The following is a 15,271-nucleotide window of genomic DNA, read 5'->3' as shown; positions in this document are numbered from 1 at the left end:
CACAGGATAGAAAAAGCTGATAAAATTATCAAATCAAAATACAGCAGGGACACCCAATGCCTGTTTCTTGACAGTTGCCAAACTGCCCGTGAACTCCCGCGGAGCAGTGCCCGTGACCACGCAGTCTCCAGAGCTCATTTCCTCCGCCTCTCTTCTTCCTCTAACTCTTCCAGGACTTGAAGCTCATTTACAAAACAAACCTCCCTTACCCCCACTGCTTCCAGAGAGAAGGGTAGCCACAGAGAAGGTCAGGCCCTGAGGCCTTCTTAGCCTGAGCTGTGGAAATAACTGGATGGACCCCTGAAGAAGGCGCCTGCCTGTCTTCCTTGGCTTGGCTCCCGTGGGCTTGCTTCCGGGGAGTGGGTTTCTTTGCCAGTTCCTAGGTCAGGGCCTCCTTTGGTTTTGTCCATTGTTGAAGCTGATAGAATAAATTCTGAACACTGGCCTTATTGCTGAGGCTGTGGGGAAAGAGGTCGCACCTGTTTTGGGAGCAGAAAGAAACCTTCATGGCAGTGAGTGAGGACAGGGTACGGCTACTTTGCAAGTGCCCAGGACGGTCTCCTGTGAACTTTCTCTGTTAGTGGCAAGATTAGGAGCAACGTGAAAGAAATTAGGGTTTCTCTGGGTCAATAGTGAATGTGCCGGACGTATTTGGGACTGAATACTAAATAAGGAGGTAGATATGAGACCGTCAAGCCAGCTCTCAGTCTTATGGGGTTAACAGACACACCAGAAAATTAGGTGTTAACAAATGAGCCAGTCTTTAAGGCTACGGAATTAAGATGATTCTTAATTAGGAGATTAGGAAGTCAGTCCAGCTTTCTAAGACTGTGTGTTCAGCAGAGATACCAAGGGGCCACAGTTGGATGAGACCACGTCACTTAGATCAAACCCATGACACAGGGCAATAGTCTGCCCGGTTCTGAAAACAATATCAGGGACTCTCCCAGATGATAAAGGACAAAGTCCAGCTGTGAGGGCCATGTACCCGCACTGAACAGTCACTGCAGAAACCTCTAGTTACTGCTCCTTATTACCATAGGAAATCCACACCCAGGTGGAGACAGGTGGTGTTGACACACATCTCCTGAAGAGGCAGGTGAGGCAGAGAGGGCAGCTAAGCCCACCTCTCCGTGCGATGACATCACGGGCCTGGTCCCTGTCCACCCATCGATGCCCAGGAGCTGTCCACCTCTGCCCTTCGAGGCAGTCTTGGCTTCTGTCCCCACACGCTGCCTCCCTTACTCCAGAGCCTAAGCATCGTCTCGCTCCTGCCTCGGCTGGACTTTGATATGATTCTGACGGAGAGCACAGGGTCCCAGGGAGAGGGGACAGCAGGAATCAGGTGCTGGTGCTCCTGTGGCTATGATCTTGTCCCCGCCATTCCTCTCTTGCTCTTCTCCTCTCAGCTCCCTGTGGCCTGGAGAAAGGGATGTCTCTTCCTGAAGGAAACAGACTTGGGCGAAGAGCTCTGCTGGGGGTGCCACCTGGAGATCCGCGAGCAGCCAGGGGCCAGCGAGGCTCCAGGTCTTCTCCACGAGGGAGAGGAGAACACACACAGGATGGAGCACAGTGCTCTGCCAGGTGTTTGTCAACAATCCCAGGGCTGGGCGCAGTGGCGCACACCTGTAGTCCCAGAGGCTGAGGAGGCTGAGGCAGAAGGATCGCGAGTTCACAGCCAGCCTCAGCAATGGCGAGGCACTAAGCAACTCAGTGAGACCCTGTCTCTAAATAGAATACAAAATAGGGCGGGGACTGTGGGCCAGTGGTCGAGTGCCCCTGAGTTCAATCCCCAGTATCACCCCCCCCCCAAAGAAAAAACTCACAGGAAGTACCAAGGACGTTGCACACATCCTCACCCAATCGGATGTGCCGGAAGACCCTCGTCTGAGTCCACGTGCATATGCGCAGGTCCTGGGCTGCTTTTCTCATGGCACGAAGCCCCCCACTCATTAGCAAAGCACAATGCTGGAGCACAGTGGTTGGATTAGAGCCACTGAGCTCTGACTGTAACTACCCACACCAGAGGATGAGCCCCAGTGTGTGTTCCCTGTTCATCGACTGTGCACCCATCAACCAGTTATCACTGATTAAGGCACTCCACATACGAATGCACAAGTACCCTCTACAAATCCTAGGAATAAATACACTTGCGTTTTTTGGTTGCATATCGATAAATAAGAAATACATAGTATCCAGTAGGTAAGAAATGCCAATGGATCACTCACAAGACAGCAAATTGAGACGACCAACTCTTGTGACCACAGAAATAGCAAAGCCACAGAAATATAAAAGTGTACATTCCCATTCACAATAAAAGATGACCTATTTTAAAGTTATAGCACAGCTTTTGTCAGGTTGGTAAGATGTAGTGAGATGAAGGTGCATGCTCCTTGGCTTGAATGGCACAGGGAGCCTGACAAGGACACTCCCTCTGCCTTCTTCTTGTCAACACCGGTGTCCCTGCCTGGGCAGAGGTGGCCCTGCTGTGTGCCCCCCCCCCATCTCCTTATCATCTCATCCTCTTTTCTGCAGTGTCCATCTTGACTTTTAATATTCTTTCCCACAACCTTCTGCTGTCTGAGCACCTCCTGTCCCCTGCTGCTCTGAGCTCCTGAGGGCTGCACTGACCTGTCCAGCCAGTCTAATGACTTTGCTAGTTCGTAGGTTCATCTTGTACTATAAGCTTTCAACTTAGGTCTACTTTGTGGAAATACTTTTCTGGTGAGTTTTCCTCTTTTAGAATACTTATGTGCCCTCTTTCTTCATTTTTTTATCTAGTACCTTTGTATAGCATCAAATTACATTTCTAGGTTTGGAGGGTCTTTTTTCTTCCTTGCAACTCATTAAAGATTACATTTTCATTTGCATGATTTCTGATAATAAGTCTGCTCTAATTCTTATTCTTGTTCCTCTGTAAGTGAGGTATTTTTTCTCCTTCAGATTCATTCATGATGCTCTGTTTGTCTGGGCATGGTTGCACACATATAACTCCAGAGATTCTGGAAGCTGAGGCATGAGGATCTCAAGTTCCAGGTCAGCCTCGGGAATTTAGCAAGACCCTTCTTAGCGAGACCCTGTCCCAAAGTAAGAATTGAAAAAGGCAGGGGATGTGTCCCGGTGGTAAAGTGTCCCTGAGTTTGGTCCCCAGTACCAAAGCAAAAATAAAAACAAAAAAGCAAATGTACAGTTTGTCTTTGTTTTCTGTAGTTAAATATGGAATATCTAGGTAGTCTTCCTTGTTATTGTTTTTCTTTTTTCTTGTAATGTCATTTGGTGTTCTCTGAGCTTCCTGGATGTGTGGTTTGCTGTCTGCCATCAGTTTTGAAGTGTTGTCCTCCATTATTTTTTCAAACATTTCTTCTTTGCATTCTTTCTGCTTTTGCTGTTGTGGGATGGCTGCACCTTGGTGCTGTGCACAGATTTGGGGTGTCCTGTTAGTTGGTGGGTGTGTTTGATTTTCTTTGCACTTCAGCTTGGGAAGTTGTCTCTGCGCTGGTGTCCTTGTTTTCTAGGATTTCTTCTTTAATCTTTCTCGAATTGTCCATGTCTCTTCTGACTTTACCTATTTTGCTACATTTTGCCTGATTTTCCCACTCAGGCTCTTAGCATATTGACTACAGTTACATTAAAGGTCCTGGAATTGCTACACATGTGTCATCTCTGAGCATGATTCCCATGATTACATTAGAAAATCAGGACACAGTGCATTGCTTATAGTGTTGCCACTAATGTAAAAAGGGAAGAGAGTGAAGCATGCTCTTATCTGCTTGTATTCTTGTAAATACAAGAATAGTAAGCAGCATAGAAAGAGCAGAGTGAGAAATCTACTCACTGACTTTCATTGTTTCCTGTATGTATACCTTCTCACAGGTAAAAACGTGTTCCTTTCAGAGAAAAAGATAATAAAATGTTCAAAACATTAAATAAAAAAGAGAGTGTGTCTTCACCTTCTGTTTCAGGTCTGAAAGCCTTCTCCGTTCTCCTCTTGTCCAACTTCTTGACTACAGGAGCCCCCCGTCCTGGTCTCACAGATCCTCACACGGGAGCTGAGTACATCCAGACCTTCAGAAACATTGGGGCGCACTGCTGTCGCGGGACATGCTACTAGCAAGGCACCATCTCCCCCTGCCCCCCGATCTATTGTCCTAGCAATAACATCCAACCTTCACACAAACAGTTAGCAAGACAGGACTTAAAACTTAGGACTGCGTTGGGTATTTCTGACATACCTTCATGCTCCTCCTCTGCAGAGGCGTTAGGTAGGCCACGTGACCTTGTGCGGTTCACAAGGGCTATCAGAGTGAATTACAGCAGGGTATAGGGACTGCCAGTGCATAGGGAAAGGAACAGAGACCTGGAACTGGGAAGCAGGAGGGAAGGGCTCAGCAAAGCCCAGCAAATCTCCCCACTGTAAATTTACTGGGGAATCGACCCAAAGTTTGGACCTGAGATATGAAATTAAAATTGCATATCCTGGTGGCCTTTGAGAAATTAGCATAAAAAGGAAGCTATATGACTGAAAGAAGACCAGACCTCCAGAAATATAATTCTAACTAGAATGTCACAGGAAGCTAACCAGGATGCCAAATTCTTTGACTCTCGTCTGTTTTAGATGGACCCTTAATGAACAACGTAGTTTACTGTTGGTAATAAGACCCCTTAGAAACAAAACCCTCTCCTTCAAATGCTCTATTTTTATTCTCCAATTCATAAGACTGCTTTGGTTGAGAAGCTCCTGTGCACATATTGCGGAGAGAGATTACATTTAAAAATGCAGTTACATATTAAGGTATTAGTAAGCTAGAGTGGTGGATGCTGGGTTGGGTAGGACCAAACAAGTTAGAAAGCAGGGGTGCAGAAAGAAACGCACACCCATGGCCACGCACTTTTGAAAGAGTGCATCAGTGCAATCCAATGCAGGAAAGCAAAGTCTGCTTCAGTGAACAATATTTTCCCAAGAAAAATACAAATACATGTTTACAAAAATACTTGACAAGAAATGTTTATAACAGCTTTATTAAAAATAGCAGAATGTTTGGAATGAACATATTGCGGTGCATTAATATGAAGCACATTACTTAAAAAGGGGAGAAATCCTGAGACACTTAACACTCTGGACGAATACACCAACACAACATGCTCCGCTAAGAATCTAGACGCCAAAAGTTGGCAGCCCCAGGTGTCTATTTTTTTTGAAGTTCAAATACAGGCTTAATTAATCTGCATGGCCTCTTTTATCCCCAAAGCCAGCAGTGGGAATATCCCTCATGTAGAATTCCTCTCACACTGTGAATCTCTGACAGTTCCATCACTGACCCATAGAGCCAGATTGAAAGGACTTGAGTAGTTAGACCAGTCCCATCCAGATAATATCCCTATCTAAAGTCACCTGTTTTGGGACCATGATGTCATCTGGAAAATTCTTTCAAGCAGGACCCAGCTTGGGTTTACCAAATAACTGGGAGAAGGTTATGTAAAGACCAGGACCCAGAAATCAGAAGGGGTAATCTTAATATTCTGCCTACCACAGTCAACACTCTGGCCCTGAAGGGTTTGTTTTTTTTTTTTTATTTTTATTTTGTACCAGGGATTGAACTCAGAGTCGCTTAATCACTAAGCCACATTTTTATCCTCATTTTGCATTTTATTTAGAGCCAGAGTCTCACTGAGATGCTTAGCGCCTTGCCATTGCTGAGGCTGGCTATGAACTCGAAATCCTTCTGCCTCAGCCTCCTGAGCCGCTGGAATTACAGGTGTGCACCACTGTGCCCGGCCCTAAGATTTTTGTTCATCTCACACAAAAAGCACAGTCAACCCACCTCATCGTATTGTAATATTAGCTCAAGACCCAAACTTCATCAAAAGCTCATTAGTGCAAAATTCAAAATCTCATCCTCTAAATCAGGTACAGATGAGCTTTCTGGGGCACAGTTTCTACCTGTGAACTTGTGAAACTAAAGGAACAAGTTATAAGCCTCTAACATTCCCACCCCTCTGTTCTCATGTGACCACCCAAGAGTCCAACAAGGACTGGACACCTTGGGAACCACATTAGAATTCTGTCACACATCCAAGGTTAGCAAAGTTGTATGGTGGATAAATGATAACTCCATATAAAGATTATTCCAGGTCTATAGAAATTATCATATAGTTTTTCTCTTTCTGTGTTCATTGACAGATATATAATCTTGTATTTTTAAACAACTTTTTCATTCCTAAGATAAATTGTTATGCTTGAGTTCGGAACCCCCAAAAGACCACCAGAGACCAAGATGGATGTAAGCAGCAAAGAGGTGTTTAATTGCGAGCTACCTTGGTCCTCCACGCACACAGCAACTGGTGATGCTGAGAGGCCCCGAGCCCAGGGTTTGCAGCAGTTTTATACACTTTTTGGGGAAGGCAGGGACTTCACATACATCATAGCATCCCTTAGAAAATCATCACACACTGTGGGAAAATCATAAAACAACTCTAAAACATGATTAGCACATTCACTGGCGGGAACAAGTTGGGTAGGGATGATTGGTTACTACAAGAGGGGGAATTGATTGGTTTAAGCCATGGGGGGGAGTATGTGCTGAACTACATGGTTTCCCAACATGTTATCAACCACCATAAACTACTGGGGGGGTCATCTGGCATCCCAGGTATTTTCCCTGTCTCATGCTGATTGGTGGTTACTAGGGGGTTTCTATGGGTCCTCACCTAGCCTAACTGAGTCAGGGACACCTGGTGCCGCAGATCTCTCCTGTTATTTATAGGTAAACAACTCAGCAGGGTGGGTATGGGCCTAGGAGTGCTCTGTGGGTCTTTCCAAGGACAAAGGTCATGTCCCTTCCTTGGATAGGATTTGCTCTGAGGTAGAGGCTGGTTTCTCACCCCCCCCCCCCATTTTCTGGAAACTTTGGAACCAATCATGGTTCCCTCTGTTGGGGGTTTATTTGGGCAGACTCAACATCTTGGTAAACAGTAACCCTCAGGGGACAGTCTTTAACTTCCCAGACTCACTCAAAATTGGCCTCCTAGATCCAACCTGACTCGACTTACCTATCTACACTGTCTATCTATTTCTGGATTCATTCCCCCCTCTAACTTTAGGAACTCTTTATTGCTGTAAGGCGAAGGGGTGACCGCTCATTCTGACTGCTTCAAAGCTGAGAGGGGGCGTTGAACTTGAGGGGGCTCTATGACATGAGGGATGATGTGGGGGACATGAGTTCCCTTTTAGAAGTCAGTTCAGTTTGAATTCTGGTTGGGGAAGAACAGGTTGTAAAGTCATCTGGGGATGAGTGCTTCTATGAGAGAAACAAAAACCATGAGTACTGAATAAATGTTGCAGCAGCAAGAACATGTCGCTGTATAATAAAAGTTTCATCATCAGGCTTTAATATCCCCAGTTATCAGGACTGAAAACATAACATTTAACTTTTAGTGTTACAGATGTCCTTCCACATAAGATACAGTTTAATAATTTAATGTCATCTGATCTTGCAAAATCCCTTTAGTAGTATGACCTCTGTGTCTAATAGAGAAACCTTTAATTCTGTTACTCAGGGCTGGATAATCATACTAGCAAACACCAAGCCTACCTGTGTAGGTTAGGAATATCTGTAGGCCTTAAACTAAAAACTACTCTGGCAGTTCCTCTTGATAGTTATCAGGCATTCCTGCTTAAGAATCTCTTTTGTAGCCCCCAGTTGACTTATTCTTGGGGCTAACACAAGGTGTATACCTTAAGTTACATTTAATTACTATTATTATTTAAAATGCCCAGGAATAACTGTGTTTTGGTTTTAACTGTCTTTGATAAGTGTTTAAAATTAAGCAGTAAAACTGACTTTTGTTTCTATCTATTGTCAACAGTCAGCTGAATTTCTATGGGAATCCTGGGGGAACTTTGGAGCAGCTTCTCAGTTCTGCTAGTGCCATTTGCGCTAGGATGGGTCCAGGTCTTGCTTGACCATGTGGCTTCCCTTGGAAGCATCAGGGATGTCTCTCTTCTCCATGACCCTCCTCTTCATAGCAAATGCACTGATTGGCTTTCTGTTCTCCAGTGGTCTCATTAATCTCCCTGATCGGGAGGTTATGTGGCCCCGAGTTGCAAAGCTCTTTAGAGAAGTCCCCTGTTCCCTGGATTCAGATTGACTCAGAGGGCAAGAGCCAAGTATTGATTTTCTTGGCCCTTTTAATTTAATTAATTTTAAATCTTAATCTTAAACATACAGCAAATCAATTTCAACAGCCTTATATTAAGAGAACTGGGCTTTAATGTCTATGTCTCTATCCTGTAGGTGATGACTTATTATCTTAAATTAACCCAAGTTGTGTGTTCTTAAAGCAGTACCTCTGCAAAACATTAACAGGCAATCTTTAGACCATTTATAAGAAAATTACAAATTAAATTAACAAGAGTAAAAACATATTTAGTTTGTGTAATAGCTACCTTGAACTTTGGCAGAGTTATACATTATATCCCCTGTTTGAGATCCTTGTAATCTTTACAAAAACAACTTTTGGACACAACTTTACATGTACTGAAATCTGGCATGCTTCTTTTATAGTCATTCTCACATGTAGTAAGGGGACACAGAGCCTTATCTCAGGTATAGTGGGGCTCTTCATAAATCTTAAGTGCTCTAGTTCTGAAGCTGATCTTTGCTTTTTAAACATCATTTTACAAAGCTTACATAAATTGTTGCTCAATTTCACATGAATATTAGCTAACACAATATAATATCACATCTAAAACATGAATTAAAGAAAGGCTGAAAGCTTTTAACCTTTTGTAGAAGAGTAGCAAAGTACTTTTGTGTTTTACAATATTAACCTTTACACAGATTAGGCTCTCATTAACTTAAAAATAGATTTAAATTGTACCCCAGTGTAAAAAGTAACATAAAACTTTACATATCTTATTGATAACAGGTCCAGTTATAGAACATCAAATGATATAAATAAACCTCAAATATGTTTTTCTTTTAAGTCTAAAATTACCATACAACTTTAGAACACCAGCTTGATATAATGCTCTTTTAAAGCTACTACCTTACAGACTTGTATACCTGGAAGATATGAACACATTAATAGCACCACAATTATATTGATGTTTTTATATTAACCAAGTTTAGCTCTTAAAGAAATAACATATTACAATATTGCAAAATAAAAATTGTTGTTTAACAATAGTTATATAATTTTTAATTTCTTTAAGATTACTTGCTCAAAAAACTTACATATATAACCAACTTACACAGACCTGCTTTATCACTTACTTAAACCCTCTTATTTACATAATCACATAGACTCTCTTATCCAGAAATACATTTTTCTTCTATTAAATCCATACCTATAACCTTCTAATTTCTCATTTCCATCTGTTAACATCCTTTTCTGTTCACATTTTTAAACAATCCTTGTAAATTTCTGAATTTAGGCTGATTATTTCATAGACTTCAACATTTTATTATTTTTTTGAACACCTAGAAAAACTTGTAAGCTTAATTTTAAAGACATGTTTATTTTCATCTGTTTACCCAATTTAAATTGAACCATTTAAATCACATGAATCAAAGATATTTGGATCCATTTTTAAAAATTTTCATGAGCACTCTATATAGCTGCCAATTTTCATAAAGACATCATTATTTTCTTCTGTTGGCAACACATAACACAAGTGTGCACACATAACACCATAGTAAAGGCCTTGTAGCTTTTCGCAGGTGAAATCTCCATTGCAATGTTTAAAGATTCCACAGTTGATATCAACACATTATTACCCATGTCTTAAAGGGCCAGAAACAGACACAGACAGACACAGGACAGACAGACAGAAGGGAGCTCCAGAGTACGGCTGACAGGCAGGAACTTTTAAAACAGACCAGATAAGAGAAAAATCTCCCCAAGTTTCTAACTCCCATTTAATTATGACTCCTACACCAGTGGCACCATAGATGTCCCCATGGGTGAACCAGATGTTCTCACAGAGGGGCAACCAGAGGTGTAAAATCAAGGGTCTCCGTGTGGCGATTTTATTGCATTCAGTGCCCCTCCCCTTTTTTAAGTAGACAGAGGTAGCATAATCCTCACAGTGCAAGGAAGGAAGGAGGGAGTTCCCCGAAGCAAAAATGGCTTCAGCAGCTGCTGGGCATCCCTCAGTCCCTCCTTTTACTTACAGGGTTAGCTCCTCTGGTTAGGTCTGATCCCAGGCACGCTGGCACATCTTCTAACATTCCAGTAGTCGGCTCTCAAAAGTTAATCCTCTGCATGCAGTTGTTTGGGGTTGTTTGGGGTGCTAGGCTTCCCCAAGAAAGCAGAGTGGGGGCTCCTCTAGAGTCCCCCCTGGGGGGGTCAAAATTTGTAATTGAAAAATTGGTTCCTGTCCTCAAAGCCAATTAATGCTTTATAATTAAATTAATTTAATAATGAGGACAGGGTTTTGAGAAAAATAAAAGGGAGATATCAAAGTTCTTAGATCCCCAGCAGGCATTTCCCTCTGCAGTGGGTGCACTCAAGCCAACTACAGGAAGAAACATTGCCTCCTTAATACCGTTTAACAAAGGGGAGTAAAGTTTATCGAAGTCCTTTAAAACACAGCTAAAAGGAGTGTAAAAGGTGAGAACAGAAAAGCTGGCAGTTCTATTGACTTTTGGTCCCTTACAGGAGTAGCATACCAGGGACATTTTCAGGCTAAAATTTAGCTAAAGTTACCTCCACACATCTAAGGCAGATCGGAACTTGGGACTCTGCATCTGTCCAAAGTAAAACAATGCCATCACACTCAACAGAGACATAGACAAAAAGATACAAAAAGACACACAAAGACACAGATTCCCTTTTCAGGTTGTCAATAAAATGGAAGTGGGGTGCTGGCCCCAAGCCAACTGGGGCCTTCCTTTTAGACAAACAGATTGGGGGAATATCCCCCTCAGATTGGGTCTGACAACCTCAGATTGGGGAATTAGTTCCCTTGCCAGGGTGTTGGGGTGGAGGCAGACAGGACAGTAGAAACAAACACAGAATTCGCAGCACGGCGTGGATTGCTACCCAGAAACTAAAAGCAGAGGCAGTCGAAGGATCCGTCAGCTACAAAATACAGACGCCTTTAGTAAAGGGCAATCCACTTAGATCCCAGAAGGGGCTGGGGACGTCTCCCACAAACTCTATTGGCTGCCCTTCGGGTGCGTCCACCTAGACCTTTTGCTGACCACACAACACAGAACCAGAACCTGCAGGCAACCAGAGTACAGAAAATTACAGATCGGCAATGCCTTTACTTACTGGCCGGGTTTTCATCACCTCTCGATTGGGGTGTCTGGGTAGGCTTATAAGGGGGATCCCGGAGGAACCCCCAAATGTCATGCTTGAGTTCAGGATCCCCAAAAGACCGCCAGAGACCAAGATGGATGTAAGCAGCAAAGAGGTATTTATTGCGAGCTAGCTCGGTCCTTCCTGCACACAGCAACTGGTGACGCTGAGAGGCCCCAAGCCCAGGGTTTGCAGCATTTTATACATTCTTTGGGGAAGGCAGGGACTTCATATATATCATAGCATCTCTTAGTAAATCATCACACACCGCGGGAAAATCATAAAACAACTCTAAAACGTGATTAGCACACTCACTGGCGGGAACAAGTTGGGTAGGAGTGATTGGTTAGTACAAGAGGGGGATTCCTTTGAACTGATTGGTTTAAGCCAAGAGGTGTGTACGTGCTGAACTACATGTTATCAACCACCATAAATTACTGGTAGGGTCATCTGGCATCCCAGGTATTTCCCTGTCTCATGCTGATTGGTGGCTGCTAGGGGGTTGCTATGGATCCCCACTTAGCCTGACTGAGTCAGGGACACCTGGCGCTGAAGACCTCTCACATGGAGCTCCTTGCTGATGGTCCACACCAGGAGTTGACCGACAGCCAGTACCAGTGCCAACATACTTTGGGCACCTGGGCCAGCAAGGGCTCTTCATTCAGGCATTTTCTGTTTGTTTGTTTGTTTGTTTGTTTGTTTGTTTTAGCTCCTTTCCTGAACATTTGTAAACTCTTTATGTGTTTCCACAGAAAAATTCTCTCACCAGGCCATGGGATGTTATATTTAAGAAGAAGCAAACCACCTACATAATGGGACCGACCAACATAATGGCTGCCTTTCCTGGGAGGGAACTGGTTATCCACCTGTGAGGTGGCTTCTCTCTCTCTCTCTCTCTCTCTCTCTCTCTCTCTCTCTCTCTCTCTCTTTATAGAACTATAGTGATTTATTTTTATGTAATTTTTTATTTACATATGATAATAGAATGCTTTACAATTCTTATTACACTTACAGAGCACAATTTTCCATATCTCTGGTTGTACACACAGTATATTCACACCAATTCATGTCTTTGTACCTGTACTTTGGCTAATAATGATCATCACATTCCACCATCATTAATAACCCCCCGCCCCCTCCCTTCCCCTCCCACACCTCTGCCCTATCTATTATTCGTCTATTCCTCCCATGCTCCCCCTCTCTATCCCACTATGAGTCAGCCTCCTTATATCAGAGAAAACATTCAGCATTTGGTTATTTGGAATTGGCTAACTTCACTTAGCATTATCTTCTCCAGTTTCATCCATTTACCTGCAAATGCTATGATTTTATCTCTTTTATTGCTGAGTAATATTCCATTGTGTATATATACCACATTTTTTTATCCATTCATCTACTGAAGGGCATCTAGGTTGGCTCCACAGTTTAGCTATTGTGAATTGAGTTACTATAAACATTGATATGGCTGTGTCCCTAGAGTATGCTGGTTTTTTTTAACTTTATTTTTTAGTTGTAGATGGATACAATACCTTTATTTATTTATATGTGGTGCTGAGGATCGAACCCAGTGCTTCACAGGTGCAAGGCCAGCACTCTACCACTAAGTCACAACCCCAGCCCCTAGTATGCTGTTTTTAAGTCCTTTGGGTACAGACTGAGGAGAGGGATAGCTGAGTCAAATGGTGGTTCCATTCCCAGTTTCCCAAGGAATCTCCATACTGCTTTCCATATTGGCTGCACCAATTTGCAGTCCCACCAGCAGTGTATGAGTGCACTTTTCCCCACATCCTCACCAACACTTATTGTTGTTTGTCTTCAAAATAGCTGCCATTCTGACTGGAGTGAGATGAAATCTTAGAGTGGTTTTAATTTGCATTTCTCTAATTGCTAGTGATGATGAACATTTTTTCATGTACCTCATCTTCTGAGAAGTGTCTCTTCAGGTCCTTGGCTGTGGCTTCTCTTTTTGCTGAAGGGTTTGGTCTCCACCTCTGTGGGTGTCAATCACACCAGCACTTCACCACCCACCACTCCTCAGGATTTAAAGCCTGCACCAAAGTGAGAGTAGCTGGGGGGCTGGGGTTGTGGCTCAGCGGTAGAGCCCTCTCCTAGCACGTGCTAGGCACTGGGTCTGAGCCTCAGCACCACATAAAAATAAATAAGTAAAATAAAGTGGTTTTTTGTGTTTTTTTTTTTTTAAGGGTGAGTGGCTCCATCAGCCGTCGCCTTTTCAGCTCCCAGGGGTGTCCTTTGTCATTCAAGTTTGTAATTTTTTAATTGATTAAAAATATACAGAAACCCTGAAAATTCTTAGAAAACAAGTAAAAACCTCATCAACCCCAAATTCTATATCCAGTGAAAATATCCCTCAAAGATAAAAGGAAAATAAGGAATATCAAACAAGATTTGAGGGGCTCTTTGCCCGCAGACTTGCCTTCAGGCAGGGGACAACCTGTGTGCCCACAGAAAGGAAGGGTGTCAAAGCAGCATGGAGGGACACTCCGCAGGCAGGCCACCACATGCCCTCCCCAGCCCAGACCATGACATGCCATCTCGGCCATCCACAGGACAGTAAGTGCCCTGAGGGACCAGAGCCCAAGCCTGGGTTTGCAGGACCTATGAGGGAGTGGCTCATCAGTCACCATCGTCACCCTGCCCTTGGGGGGCTGTTAGAGTCTGTAAACAAGTCAAAATAACACCTGGCATTTTGCCAGGGGAATGTTAGCGTTCGTAAACAAGTCTGGATGGTGCCTGGCAAAATGCCAGAGGGAGTGGTTTGAGAAGTAACAAAAGTGAGCCATTAAGTGTGGAGATTCCTGATTGGTTGACTGCTGTATCTAGTTTATGCTAATTAGATAAGCTCTGTGGAATGTATAAATACTGCTCCTGTCCTGCAATAAACGGCTCCTACTCCTGCTGTATCAACGTACACAAGTTCTTCGTCACCCCCCGGTTATTTTGCTGCAGCCGGACTGCAGCAGGGGGCTGTGTATCTCAGCACGTGCAGACGCCAACACAAGCACCACACAAAACGCACAGCACATGACACACCCAGCACTACCCCCTGAGCTTGGCATAAGCACGCTCCACACAAACCAAATGTACAAACGTCACACTGTCACACCGACAGTGCAAACCATGTGCTGCACACACCACTGCCCCGTGGCTGCATCCCAGGCACACCACAGCATGCGGGTGACCCAAGTGCCACACAGCACACACTCTTCTTCCCTTTGTCCTTGGGCACAACCGTCCACATCATGCTCATTCCTGAAACGCCCCTTTCCCTTTGCCTGTGCAGAGCCGTGGGAGATGGGCACACTTCTTCCTCCACAGTGTCCTGCATCACCAAACATCTTCAGCAGGACGGGAAGGACCCTAAGGCCCCCTGAAGAAGTGAATGAGTGTCCCTGTCACCCAGCCTGACTAACTCAGGACAGACAGTGGTTCTTTCTTGTCCTTTGAAGACTTTTCACCCAACTCTACACAACACTGAATTTCTGAGTCTGCTAGTAACAACCTGGGAAATCCTTTGCCAAATCCTTGGACCTCTTTGCACCCAAATTAAAGGTTTAATCTTTACTTTCACTCTTTCCTTAAGAGTTAAGGGGTCTTCAAATTGCCCAGTGGATTAGAAACCTGGGACCTGCCCACAAATCTGTGACACAAGAAACAGAGACCCTTGGTGTCTCCCTCTCAGGAGGTGGAACTCTCCTTCCAAGGGAGCTCCCCAGGCTTCTCTGATGGAGGTGGCTCTGCTGTTGAGAGCTCCCTAGGAGGACCAGGCCATGGTCAGCCCTGTGGATGCCTTCTGAGCTCATTCCCTCCCTCCCCCTCTCCCTCCCTCCCCAGCTGCCCTCAAAGGTCACATCTCTTGGATAGTCTACATACAGAATGGCATGTACCTGAGAGCAGGTCTTCTGAAGGGTGTGGTTTCCCTCACACTTCTCCTGCCAGGACCCCA

This window comes from Marmota flaviventris, chromosome 6 (genome assembly GCF_047511675.1).
Source record: "Marmota flaviventris isolate mMarFla1 chromosome 6, mMarFla1.hap1, whole genome shotgun sequence".
Classification (NCBI taxonomy): Eukaryota; Metazoa; Chordata; class Mammalia; order Rodentia; family Sciuridae; genus Marmota; species Marmota flaviventris.
The sequence above is the reverse complement of the archived record's forward strand: the minus strand, read 5'-3'. Positions refer to the sequence as shown.